Source organism: Arachis hypogaea, chromosome 16, assembly GCF_003086295.3.
Source record: "Arachis hypogaea cultivar Tifrunner chromosome 16, arahy.Tifrunner.gnm2.J5K5, whole genome shotgun sequence".
Taxonomy (NCBI): Eukaryota; Viridiplantae; Streptophyta; class Magnoliopsida; order Fabales; family Fabaceae; genus Arachis; species Arachis hypogaea.
In genome coordinates, this window is record NC_092051.1 from 17,851,566 (window position 1) to 17,863,511 (window position 11,946).

The following is an 11,946-nucleotide window of genomic DNA, read 5'->3' on the forward strand; positions in this document are numbered from 1 at the left end:
TCACTGCAGTAATAAATTTCATTTAAGAATTTGTCCCTCGACATTTGTTTAAATAGACTAATGAGCTAACCACTAAACCAACCCAATTTGGGTATAAGGATTTCTAATAAGTTTACTTATAAGTTATAACATATGTGTAGATTGCAGAGTGTGAAATATTTTTCTTGTGATATAACAGATCCGTCCCGTTGTATTACTACCATTAGAACGCAGCAGTCCAACAATAATTATAAACTCCTGCATCTCAATGTGTATACATCGCCCTAAAATTATGCCAATCCTACCCACCTTTTGGATAGGTGTATCAGTATGGTAGATCATAGTCATACCATACTGCAACAGCGCTATACAAAAGCTGAACTATAAAATTGATTGTGCTAAAATGAAGACATCCTTATAGTCATAGACCACAATAATAATATTGCTGCTAGCTACTAGTTAAAAGAAGCAGGCAAGGCATGTTGGATGAAGAGGTATTCCATGGTATTGAAGAACTGCGGCCCAGTCAGCTAAGACCTAAGAAGAAACTCAGGATTCCCACCATCACTTTTGTTTCTTTAATGAGTACTAGAAACAACAGAGAAGGATGCTTAAGTAGAGAAAACAAAAGGCAACACACCATGGAATATGGCAAGAGCTCGCACAGCCAGCACCTAAAGATCACCGACTACAGACTATCCTAACCAAATATACAGAACACTCAAATAACCCACACCAAAAGACCCCAAAGAGAAACAAAGATAACCCCACCAAAAATCATATTATGAATCAATCTTTTCTTATCTTCCTTGCAGAAGGAAAACTCCACAGAGGCATCAACTTTTGCCTTGAGAATGCTGTTCTCCCTTTTAAGCTGCAAAATTGTATGTGCAAACAATAAAATAAAAATTTTCGATCATTTATTCATAACTGGATAAATGTTACGAGGAATTAAATAACCGATAACTTTTGTGAAAATGTTGAAAATGACCTCACTTCCAAGAATATGAAGGAATAGGCGATAACATTTTTAACCTTTTCACAAGAGTTATTGATGTTTCTTAAATTCTAGATGTAGAACTAATATTATCCAAATATTAGTATCATAGAAGTAATTATCTCTCATTACTTATAAGGGCTTGACTTTCGCTAAAAATGTCCTTTTCTTTATTTATTATTAGAACCTGCGTATTACATATATCATTGAGTCCTATATGTATCTTTAGGCCAATCATTTATTACTATTGTGTTATTATTGTTATTCGGATCATCACCATCGACCTCCACCAGACAGCATGGGATTCAAATTGAGACTAGAGATTGAAGGTGCTCTACTACCTGCTATCTTATTATCACATCCACTGTCTATCACAAAAGATCTGTTGAATAACTGAATAAACACTTGTCCACATTAAGACTTCAAAAATTGAGAAGGAGAAAGATTGTAGCGCATCTTTTATCGTACTCTTACCTCATCAATGGCCGATGTGAGCTTTTCCAAGGCTTCTTGTAGTAAGGATATAGTCTGAAAATTAAGATTTTCTATTTCTTGATCTTCTTCAACTGATTGTAGATCATAAAGAATTCCCTCTTGAATGAACAATTCCTCCAATAACTTCACATCTTCCATGTTCAATCGTTTCCCCAACTGTATCAATAGAATTCTTATTATCAATCCTAATAACAAAGACGTATAAACAAAATAAAACTGCATGAAAATATTCTAACCTCGTTCATAATTCTTAAAGAAAACTCATCACCCGGTGGAGAAGAAGCAGTGGAGCCTGTGTTGCTCTTTTCTTCAATGCAATGAACTCGAGGAGAGGACTTTATGTGTTTCGCCCTGCTCCCACCCAGCACCACATCCCAAAATGGATCAAGGATCATCGTTAGAACGGATCCGTATTCTCCCTTACTTGAAAATTAACCTTTAATTGTAATTCACTAGAAAAAAATAAACTCAAAATGTTATACCATTTACTGTATTTAATCTCAGTAAAATCGAGAGTCTATTCATTCATGGCCTCATGGGAATTTTTTAATTATTTTTACTACCTAAGTTAATCTAATGAATTTACTCTGTATTTTAGTTAAGAAATCATCAAAGAAAAATAGCCAGGACACCAGTCTTCAAATTATGCATGCATGAATTACATACCTTGCTCCGAAACGGAGAGTGGACAGAGACTCTGATACATTAGAAGCACTAGGGGAGCAACAACAGAGTAATGCAGTCCTAGCGGTTCCTCCCTTTGTAAGAAATACCTTATGAGGAACACTGATTTGCTGAATAATTGGTATAATTTGACAGATTATAGTGATGAAGAAACTAACAAGTGCATCCTGAAGCATTCGGGTGAGCTTGGAATCACGATACGGGATATGGCTTGTTTTTCCTTGCAAGCCACATGTAAGAGAATTTATTACATTCCCAAGAGCAGACAACGATTTATTTATGGTTTTAGCTTCTTCTAGAACTCTTCCTTCAGCACCTGTTTTCTCCACTTTCTCAGACCCCGCCAAGTCCACAAGAATTAATTTTCCGGACCTCATCCTGTTCACAGTCTAAGTGTTTAAGAATGATTTGTAAGTAACACTAAAACACAATGATATCTGCAGAATCAATACCTTTTCTCTCTCAAAAATTCTTGCTGGATTGTGAATATATAAACACAATGACTTCTGCTGCTGGCCAAGTTCATTTCTGCAAGTTATATGTTTAGGGTGCCTTTTCTGACTCCACCTCTATTTTCCCTTAACAGAGATATCTTTCATCTAATCTATCATGTATTAGAAAAAATGCATAAAAGCTAAAGGAGTCAAAGCAGGATACGGGTCTCTCCTACTGCTCGGTTAGCTATCCCCCTCTACATATTTCAGATCAGAATTAGAAAAGCAAACATAAACTGCATCTAGAAAAGAAAAAATGATGCACATGTTGTTGGTTTCTTACGGAGAGGCTTTGCAAAGCTTCAGCTGGGTCCAGTACAGTGATCTGAAGGAAGAAATTAAAAGGGTCTGTAAGTTCTATACAACATCAACCGAAATATTGAGTAAGAATAAGCTTTTATTTGTTCTCAAACTAATTATCTTGTATAAACTAGGAAGAAAATATTTATATTGCATAGAAGAAGACAAAATAATTCCAAACTATTCTATCTGATGAATCAACTCATACATTGTGTCGCCTTATGCTTAAATGCAACTACATGAAGAAAAAATAAACCATGTACGCACACCTACGCAATCTGCTTGATGCTTGTTCAAAACTTATGTAGACAAATCTTTTACTGAGGACATGTAGGATTCAGGTTTCCAAACGGAATTTAGCAAATTATATCCAACTAGTCTTGTCTCGCTTAGTAGGGTTGGTTGTATGGATAATGGATCAGCTAATTTCATAGTGTTCCAACGTAAATGATATCTGCATTTAAATCATCAATATTTAAATCTCTTTAATAGCTTGTTGTGTGGTTTTCCTAGGTCTCCTTTTCTCTATAAGTCGAGGAGTATATCCTGTTTTCTTACCAGAGCCTTCGTAGAAGACAGGACTAATTTAGCAAATTATATATCAGAGCATATATCTTATTTGGACACAAATAGCTTATTAGAATTTAAGTTTCATAAATTTTGGAGAACAATGTAACTTTAGAACGAAATGAATGACTTAGAGAGAAATGAGATATAAAGTTTCCCAGAAAAACATCTAACCTCTGTTACGCCGTGTAAAATTATTCCTCGAGATTTACTCTCCTTAATTTGTATATTGTCTTTTGATAAATCAAAAGGTCCCTACACAAGAAGACATAGTTTGACTGTTAAATTAGATCCCGTTTCACGTCAGAACTAATTTTATGATCAAATCTGAGAAAAAAATTTGCCGACTTAAAAAGAATACACCTAAGTACTTGTAGAGTTGACCAAAAAAAGCTGTGCTTACCTTATTTTTTCCATGTAAATTTCAACCTGAACAAGTTACAGTCAAAATTAGAAAAACAACTCATCATAACCGCTTAATTACCAATTATCAATCATATTGGGTAGCTAATTTGTAAATGTCATGATATACCATTGACAACTTGATTGAAAATGTCAATTCTTCATCTGAAGGACTTAAGGAATCAAATAGTCCTTTTACAACCCTTGGAAGAAGTCCTTTCTTCTGTTCGTCACATTCAAGTATACCAGGTCCCTGCTTCAGAAAATCATCATTTTATAATTGCTGCATTTTAGGTTCTATAAGTTCATTTTAAGACACCTAAACCGCGATAACCATCACCTCCATACTATATGTCTTCCCAGCTCCAGTCTGCAAGTATTGACCAAAAAACGAAATATCCATTAGAACCACAGGAAGAAAAAACTCATGAACTTTCCTTGACTCTTTATGCGTTCTTTTGAATGTAACTAATAAATAGTGGCTGCCCCTCTCAATGGGAAAAACATATCTAGAACTGTAAGTTCAACAACATCGGAATAAATCAATGAGCATTTAGAAAGGAGAATGCTTAGTTTTTGCGTAGTGTGTCCTCTGTTTAGTTCCAGATTAGGCAGCATGAAATTCTACATGAATACACCATTATAACAGTTCACTGTGTCGTGCCAGCTAGGGATCATGTAGTAGTTCATCAAAAGATGAATTTCTTGGGAGAAAAACCAACATATGGTGGCATCATGTATATAGAGATGCGTTATGATATCTCACCTGGCCATAAGTGATAATTGTCCCATTAATTGCGTTGACAGAATCTGTTTTGTTGATGGGAATACATATAAAATTCAAAGCACGATATCAAGTAAAGAGTAGATCTATAATTAGAGCAAGTGTCATTTTCCCAAACTCTGATTAAGAAACGTTTCAGAAATTTTTATTGAAAAATGTACGATCATATATATATATTTCCATTAAACAAGACAAGAGGCTAACAAATTTCACCAGTCGAAGTTAATGTTGATGATATTTGATCAGATAAAGTTGTAGTTTCGATTATAAGGAAGCAAACAAAATTGAAACTACTGAAGATTTGAATTTACCATTGCACTGACATAAATTTGTAATGAGATTTCTGAACTTGTACCTCTAACTATGGGAAGAGCTAGGAATTGATAGACATCATCTTGCTTGGATTCCTCGTAGAACACTCTATCAAAGCTAAACGTTAATTCTTCATCCTTATCGTCCTGATCAAAATTGATTCAAATTAATGAGGCAATCCATCGTAATTTGTAATACTCTCCATGTTTCTTAGTGATTAATTTCAGAGCTATAAAAGTGAATGATAAAAATAAGGTGTTTGATATAACATATCAAAACCTTGAAAACGAAAGTTTCGGAGTCTATGCACCGAATGCAGACAGAATCAGCATCGCCATTTAGCTTCTCTTTTGAAGTTAAAGGCCTGAAGCGAGCACAAACAGTAATACTTGACATGATGCTACACCGCAAATAGTACTTTCCAGCAACTGCTGTTTACAAAACCTGGCAGCAGAAGAAATTTACAGGAAATCAAGGAGGAGAGAAAGATTTCGAAGCTAGCTGGAAATTTTGAAACAGATCTACGTTGTTTTCCTCGATAGGAATCCAATTTTAGGTTTCTCGGAAAGCTATGGAAAACGAAAAACAGAAAATCCGAGAGAGAAAAGAAAAATACAAGTTCGGAAATCGGAACTATGACTCTATGAGGTTATTCAATAACAAGAGTATCCACTCCCATATTTTCGATTCATTTTTACTGCAGCAAGATATAACAGTAGATTATCTCGAAGTTTCCTCGTTTCTACGTGGATTTTTCAGAGGATTCAAAAATTTACTTGAAGATGCACTAACAGATACAGTTATTTTCAGATGATTCTACATTTTCTCAGCAACCAAACCATAAAAAGAAAAAAAATGAAAAGTCCATTCAAGAAAGGATGTACCGAAAGCTCACCGTGAAATGAAGCTTCTTAGATGGCGGGAACCAAAATAAAAGTTGCAGTTATTTATAGCGAGGTAATTGGTTGGGCTTTGGCGGTTGAGAATGATAGACTATAAATCCGCGAGTGATTAGCAATTAGTGGGCTGATATATGGGCCAACATTATATTTCAATCCAGCTTTCTTTCAAATGTTTTTACTATTAAAACCAGAGAAAAAAAAAATCGCATGTTCATTCAAACTTTACAAAGTCACCAAAAAAAAAATTCAAACTTTACAAAATCTCTCGATCATGTTCTTTTTGCATTAAGCATTAATTAAAATCACCTTTTCTTTTATTTTTACAAAAATTCAGATAGAACCTCTCCTCAAAACTCGACTTCACCACTTTCTTTGAATTTGTTTGTGCTAAGGCTCCATCAAATAAGGTGATAACAAGAGAAGAGTGGGAGAAGAAGCTTAATGATGTCAAGATCAGGAAACTTCAAATCTGTAAAGTTTCTTTAGTTTTTTAGAATTTGAATAGCAGCATTATATAAGGATTGGTTGGACGTTGTTTACATAAAAAATTAAATAAAAAAATACTTTGTAACGGCTTAAATTAAATAAAAATAATTGGTAAGACTCTCTTTTTTTTTTTTTTCGGATCCAGATGCAGCATACTAGAAGGTATATGGTTTACCACTTGAATTAAAACCTCGGATGCGATAAATCATAAGAATGTCTCTTAAATAAATAATGTTATAAATTTCAAGTTATTCTCAATTCTCAACAAGCTTTGTTGTGATGAAGTTTTATATAATAAAATAAAATAATAGATTTAGTTAAACTAATATTTAAATATTTTTTATTAAGTAAAAAATATTATACTTTTATTAATTAAATAAATATTAATTTTTTTATTTATTATATTTTATATTAATGATTTAAATTTAAGAGTTAATGATTTAGAATTTAAATTTTTAATTTTTAGAATATTTTATTTTTTATCTTTTAATTAATAACAAGTTAATTTTTAAGAAGAAATGTATTCTTTATTTTTTGGGTAAAGTATATTTTATGTTTTTGAAATTTACTAAAAGTTTTTAAAATACACTTAAGGTCCTAAATTTTATTTATTTTAATTTTGTTCCAAAAATTTATTTGTATCAAATATTTTTTTAACAAATAAAATTTTAAAAAAAAATTTAAACTAATCTAACAGTAATGCATGATAACATGTTTGATTTGCTTATGTTAAAGATTGTTCTTGTGGAGTTATTTTTTTTTGAAAGAAAGAAAGAGCTCAACACTCATGGTGGAGCAAAAGACACAAATCATAGAAGACAAATAACTCTTATGTTATCTCCGGTATAGCCATCGACCACATGAGTTATTTTCTATACCACTCTGTAGCACATGAAAACGATTGATCTACACACTCTACAACTCATGTTGTCTTGCTCATTCCGTCGTAGCCAAATAATCCATATTATTGAGAAGAACCCAACTAGCCAAAACTTACGTTGCTCGCTTCTCATCGGCATAACTCGCCAACTCTCAAAGTGGTCTTTCAAAGTACCGGGAGCAGTCCACTCTTGTCCAAATGCCGATATCCATGCACACCACACCTGCCAAGAGTGCTCACACGTAACAAATAAGTGTTGTATGTTTTCAACACCTTTTTTACACAACACGCACACATTATCATTCTGTTGTAGGATTCCCAGTCTACTTAGCCGATCCTTTGTGTTGACCCTGCCTATCAATACAAACCAAACGAACAACTCGATCCGCGGTGGGACTAATCCTTTCCAAATTTCCTTCGTGAAAGTATAGCTCACAAGCTCCTCATTCATGGTCTCTTCCTGCAAAACCTGCACAAATGAGTTAGTAGAATAAACTCCTTCCTTGCCAAATTTCCACACCACTCTGTCTTGTACATCTGCAACTAATCTAACAGATTGCAAGATGTGAAGCAGCTGATCCAAAGTATCAGTCTCCCATTGGCGGAGTTCCCTCCTCCATTGGAAGTGCCAAACCCACTCTATCCCATCCCAGAACCCACAATCCCCAATTACGGATCCTTTTTGGTTTGAAATCATGAAGAGTCTCGGAAAGGAGTCTTTCAACTTTCCCACTTAGAGCCATGTATCCTCCCAGAACCTGGTTGATCTACCATCTCCTACTTCCATGGCAAGACCATCAATCATCTTCTGTTTGACATGTTGCTCCTTTATTTGTATTTGACATATGTCTCTCCACGGGCCCCCTCTCCTTGGTAACTCCTGAGTTGACAACAAGTGAGTCGGGTTCAAACTGTTACAGGAGCACACAATCTTCTTCCATAGAGGACAGTCCTCCTTTGAGAATCGCCACCACCATTTAAATAGTAAGGCAGTATTGCGGACCACTGCATCACCCACCCCCAACCCTCCCAGCTTCTTTGGCGCCTGGACCACTTCCCACTTCACGAGAGCCATCCCAGGTCGTCCATCATCCTTCCCCCAAAAGAACCTCCGCTGCAAGAAAATGATTCTTCGTGCAACTGCAGTTGGCATCTTATACAAGCTCAGGTAGTAGATAGGTAGGCTATTGAGCACTGACTTAATGAGCACCAGCTTTCCAGCCTTACTAAGAACCTTCGCTTTCCACAAGCTTAGTTTTTCTTCCACCTTATCTAGGACCGGCTTCCAAGTTTTTACTAGCCGTGGGTTTGCACCTAGGCTAATTCCAAGATACCTCACCGGTAGTGCTGCCTCCTGGCATCCTAGTAGTTGACACATTCGACTTACCCACTCCTGACTGCAGTTCACCGGTATCAAGTTGGACTTCTCAAAATTGATACTCAACCCAGACATCAATTCAAAACACCTCAGAAGTCTCTTATAGTTTCTCACCGTCTCCTCCTCCGGTGGACAAAATAATATAGTGTCATCAGCAAATTGCAAGTGTGACAACTCTATATTATCCCTCCCGACTAAAAGTGGAGATATCCGACCGTTCCTCACTGCCTCCCCGATCATCCGGTTAAGCACATCCACCACCAGAACAAACAAAAACGGCGATAACGGGTCCCCTTGTCGTAGGCCCCTCTGCATGTTGAAAGGTTTTGATGGTGACCCATTGACTAGGATAGAGATGGATGTCGATGTAACACACTCTCTGACCCATGACCTCCATGTTCTGCCGAAGCCCATCTTTTCTAATACAGTATCAACAAAGCACCATTTAACTCTATCATAGGCTTTTTGGAAATCAAGTTTGATAATCGCTGATGCCTTCTTTTTCTGTTTCAGCCATTGCACCGTTTCACATGCAATTAGAGCTCCATCATGTATCTTCCTTCCCTTCACAAAGGCACTCTGTGATTCTCCAACTAAGCCTGGCATCACACTCCTCATTCTCCGTGTCAACAATTTAGAGATAACCTTATATACACATCCAACCATGCTAATAGGTCTGAGGTCTTTAATCTCCTTAGCCCCAACAAATTTCGGTGCCAGTGCTACCCATGTGATATTAGAGCCTGTCGGTAGTCTTGCTGTCTCAAAGAAAGCCATCACAGCTGTAGTGAATTCTGCTCCTATCTCATTCCAACACTTTTTTACAAAATTCATGTTATACCCATCACACCCTGGAGCCTTAGAAGATTCACAATCCCACACTGCCTCTTTCACCTCTTCTACTGATGGTAACACCTCTAAAGCCTCCGCTTCCTCCCTCCCCAATCGATTAACTAATCCATCTCTAAAGCTTACACTTGGAGAACTTTCCTGGTGGTACAGTCTTTTATAGAAGTCCTGAATTGCAACTTTGATTCTTGCTTGATTCCTGACTATCCTTCCATTGATTACCAAAGACTCAATCTGGTTATTCCTTCTTCTTGCCGATGCAATCTTGTGGAAATAGGTTGTGTTCCTGTCCATCTCTTTAGCATGCCGCGACCTAGACATTTGCTTCCAGTGCATCTCCTGTCTCACATACCACTTTTCACAGCACTTCACTAGTGCCCTTCTCCTTGCCTCCATTGTACCATCATAGTGCCCACTACTAACCATATCATCCACCTTCTGTATTTCTGCCTCAAACCTCTTTATTCTCTCATTCATATTTCCAAAATGCTGTTTATGCCATATGCGGAGTGGGGCTGACAGTGCTTTCATCTTCTCTAGGAATTGTGGAGTTATTCTTAAGTTGTTAGGGATAAATTTTATGGAAATCGAAAATTTTTAGGATAAAATTGAAATAAAATAAAATTTAGGGATATTTTTAAAACTTTTAACAAACTTCAAAGACAAAAAATATACTTTATCCTTATTTTTCTCTTAATTAACACATCTTAAAAATACATGCTAAAGTTACTAATTAATAAATTTTTTATAAATATATAATATTTCAATTTTTAATACATTACTATATATATATTTATTAAAATTTTTAAAAAAATAAAACTTTTACTATATGCTAAAAACTCATCTGAGCTAAATTGTAAAATGATCACCAAACTTTATTATATTAGAGGCTTGAATTATTTCAAGTGACATCCCTTCTAAGAAAAGCAAAGTATATCTCTCTTTGCAATAACGCTTTAAATGTTACACTTACTTCCAAGTTTGAACTTGTGCATTCCTAGCATGCGGTGACATAATATCATCTCCATAAGTATACCCATTAATTGACGCACCAAATTAAACCACTCCTAAAACCAAAAAGCTTATTAGCAAGAGATTGATGGACCAAAGAGAACTCCATCTTCAACCTCTTGGCATATGCTATAAGCTCTATAATTTCATCATCAAGACTCTGGCTTCACAAGCCTTAAAGACAGTAACGTTAGGGAGACCTAATTCACACTACGGTGCAACCTCAACAAGAGAACAACATGCTAAGGAGAAGAATAAGCCATTCAAAAGGAACATTATTGATGGGGTGGTGCACGAGAATAATAACCGGATTGCAAGTTTGCCTCAAGCGCCAAAGAAAATGGTTATTATAAACGAAGAATAAGAAGACCACCGCAAGCCTCTGCGATCAGTTCTGAAAGTTGGTAGTAATGATAATTTCAGTGATAAATTGTGTTCAAGTTGGTAATTCCGTTTGTAACATGTTAATTCAATTATAGCAATACAAATGTAATCACTTATTATTGCTTTCATATGGGGATTTAGAGAAGGTCGGCTATTTATTTATCTTTTCCCCCTTTTAGATAATTTTTTAACAACATTAACTAAATTTTAGAGTTTGGCTATTTTTTTCAAGCATAATAAATTTTTTTTTTATAAATAACTTCTTTAGTGTTCTGATCATTTTCAAAAAAAAAAAAACAAAAACTCTTTAGCCACTTCCCCTCCTCCTTCCTCTGCTGTCTCTGCAACCTCACCAACTTCATCGTTTTCAACAACTCCATCAACCACACTCTCCCTTGTTGAGATGGATTGATCTCTGGACCAACCAATTCTTCAGTCCCATTCCAGCAACTCTATGCAATCATGTTAAGGAGCTTCTATTGATATATAACTCATTTTCTGGCAAGGTTCTGAATGGTTTGTGGGGTCTTCCTCATATGTCTCTGTTGATCTTGTCAACAACTGCTTCTGGTTCAATTGCGAATTCCATTGCTGGAGGGAAGATTCTTTTGTTTTTAATTTTTTTAGGCCATTCATATGCTCAAGGTTATTATAACACTGCAAATTTACAATACACCTATATTATATATATTCACCCACACAACACTAAAAAATTCTTATTCAATATTTGACACCAATTTTCAAATTCAAATACATAATATTAAAATACATATGATTTATCACTTAAGCTAAGGTCTTCACTACAAACTAATTACTTAAGTAATTAGAAATGAGTTAAAAAATTTAAAATTATAGAATGATACTTTATCTAGGGCCGTTAAAATGGATTAAACCCATCGGGCCAACCCGTTTACCCATTTAAATGGACGGATTTTGCTTCTAAAATTAAATCCGTTTAAATTTCGGGCTAAACGAGCTGAGCTCGATTAACCCGAAAAAATGACGGGTTAAATGGCTAGTCTGCGGGCTAAACGGGTTGCCC

At 35.5% G+C, this 11,946-nt stretch overlaps 1 pseudogene; it reads right to left on the minus strand.

Annotated features, from left to right (window-relative positions):
- Window positions 1-158: 158 nt before the first annotated feature.
- Window positions 159-5,552, minus strand: LOC112758041 (kinesin-like protein KIN-1; annotated as a pseudogene).
- Between the last annotated feature and the right edge of the window lie 6,394 nt (window positions 5,553-11,946).